The following is a 2840-nucleotide window of genomic DNA, read 5'->3' as shown; positions in this document are numbered from 1 at the left end:
GCGCATGCCGGGACACATACTTGATCCTTTTTCCCTCCGGGGTGGTGAGTAGAATTGACTTACTAGCACAATCGATATTTCCTCCATACACTGATAGCTAATCTATGCCTAGTATCACATCCAATCCTTGTGACTCCAAGACTATTAGGTCTGGAGGGAAAACATGCCTACCTATGGTTAATGGCATATGAAAACATCCTCTGCTTGCCATATACTCCGCTCCAGGTGAGCTAACTAACATAGGTGTCTTAAGAACTTTGGTGGGCAACTTATACTTATCCACAAATCCCCTCGATATGTATGAATGCGATGCACCAGTATCAAAAAGAACTATTGCAGTAAATGACTTAATCAAGAACTTACTTATAACAGCATCTGGCTGTTCTTCAACCTCCTCCACGTTAACGTGATTCACTTGTCCTCTGGTGAAGGGGTTGGGCTTCTTCCCAGAGTTTCCATTTCCGTTGCCAATCTTCAACTCTGAGCAATCATTGGTGTAGTGTCCAGTGTTCCCGCACTTTCTAACAGGTGACATGACTTAGGTCCTTCTTAGCGGGTGTTGCTGGATTGGAGCGGTTTTGGTTGTTGCTTCCTCCATTCCCATTCCCATTCCCATTCTTAGGGCCACTGTGGTTATGTGTGCTTCCTCCATTATGAGTATGGCCTCCATGGTAATGGGTGTAACCTCCCGAGTTAGGGTAAAGTGAGGCTTCTGCTGAGCTCCATAATTATACTTCCCCTGTCCATACTTCCGTTTGCGGCTTTCTATCTGTTGTTGCTTGCTTTCAATCATAAGGGCCCTATCTACCAACCCTTGGTAGTTGGTGAATGTTGCCACCATCATGTGACGTCCCGAGACCGTTGCGCCAGGTGTCTTCCAGTTATGCGCGTTGTTGCCATGTCATTCGCTTGCGTGTTGAATCTTTTCATCTCATCATCCGCATTGCATCTGCATGTTTTCAAAACTTGCATCTGTCCGGGTTCCCCCAGTTCCGTCCGTTGTCCGTTCTGAGCACCAGCACCTATACATTTCCCTTGGGAGTCCGAGAAGTGAACACGGTTCTTGTGTTATGGTTGTGCGTAAGTAGTTTTAGGATCACTTCTTGATCACTTCTAGCTTCACGACTGTTGTGTTGCTTATCTTCTCGCTCTTATTTGCATAAGCTAGCCACCATATATGCTTAGTGTGTGCTGCAGCTCCACCTCACTACCCTTTCCTACCCATAGTCTTAAATAGTCTTGATCTCGCGGGTGTGAGACTGCTGAGTCCTTGTGACTCACAGATACTTCCAAACAGTTGCAGGTGCCGATGATACCAGTGCAGGTGACACAATCGAGCTCAAGTGGCCGCTCAATGAAGATCTTGATCGATGTTTTATGTCTTTTCCGGTTGATCCGTAGTGGAGCCCAGTTGGGACAATCGGGGATCTAGCATTTGGGGTTGTCTTCTTTTATTTGGGCTCTGTAGTCGGACCTTGATTGTATTTTGGATGATGTATGGATTATTCATGTATTGTGTGAAGTGGCGATTGTAAGCCAATTCTTTATCCCTTTCTTATTCAATACATGGGATGTGTGAACATTACCCCTCTTGCGACAAGCCAACCATGCGGCTATGCCTCTAAGTCGTGCCCCGACACATGGGAGATATAGCCGCATTGTGGGTGTGACAAGTTGGTATCAGAGCCTTCCCCGACTTAGGAGCCCCCTGCTTGATCGAATCGCTGACGTTGTTGAGTCGAGAACAAAATGTTTTGAGTCTTAGGATTATATATATTTGAGAGTAGGATTCTTTTTACTCCTTAGTCCCTTCATCGCTCTAGTGAGGCCTCCTGACATAGAAGTTTTGACTTTTCTCTCCTCAAATTTCACGAAAAAAATTTAGGATCACGTGGGTATCTTGGAATCGTTCCGATGGTTTTGTGACAAGAACATTGTTCTTGGTGCCTCCTGACATTTAGGGGTTGTGGCAGTGTCCCGGGGAGTTGAGCTCCGAGGTGTTGTCATCACAACTTTATCATTGCAGTTCTGGAATACCTGAGTTCGCCGACATCGAAAATCTCTTTTATGCAGTTGTTGGTGAGATAACCTCGACGCCACCCAGTACTGGGGCGGGTGTTCGGGAGTATTGCCATAACTCGTATAACAGATGTTTTTCGAAGGTTGAGGTAAATGATTTCCGAAGGTTTCTTGGTTATGTGTTGAAGGATGGATACAGCTGGATGTAGGTATTGTTAGTTTGGGTGAGATATTATGCTTCCCCTGTATCCCCAACACCTGATTGCAAAACCATAAAGTTTCGGGAGTTTATAAGTGGGAATTCAAGTAGCTCCTAGAATATCTTTCCAACAGACACATGATACGATATGGGGTTTATCATATGTTTGTTCCGGCTTATTCTGCAAGCCAATCCTTTGTTTTGTTTTGGTTTGTGGTATTCGAGTTTCTTCGTAGTCAAGTGTTGAATCCATACCTTTTCCTAAGTGGTGTTCTCATATTTCTATGTGAATACTAATCCTTCTTGATCATCGAGATTGTCATGCCAATTCTCTTCCAACCGACGTGCTCCTCTTCAAGTGGATCCGATCAATTTCAACATTCGTAGGATCACTTCTCGGTTTTCCTCAATGTTGTTTGTTTCATCCGTCCCAAGTTGCCTTTGTTTTCCCGCCCTCCCACCCTTTTTCTTTGAGGACTAAGATTTCTTAATCAAGTATCCATCTTATGGATGTGAAGTCTCTCTATTTTTTTCTGTCAATGTTCTTACCCGGTGGTTCTCATGAAGATGCTCTACAAGTTCATCATTCTTCGTTCTCTTTTCTTCTCCAGTGGATTCAATT

Source organism: Triticum dicoccoides, chromosome 6A (assembly GCF_002162155.2).
Source record: "Triticum dicoccoides isolate Atlit2015 ecotype Zavitan chromosome 6A, WEW_v2.0, whole genome shotgun sequence".
In the NCBI taxonomy this organism is placed as follows: Eukaryota; Viridiplantae; Streptophyta; class Magnoliopsida; order Poales; family Poaceae; genus Triticum; species Triticum dicoccoides.
The sequence above is the reverse complement of the archived record's forward strand: the minus strand, read 5'-3'. Positions refer to the sequence as shown.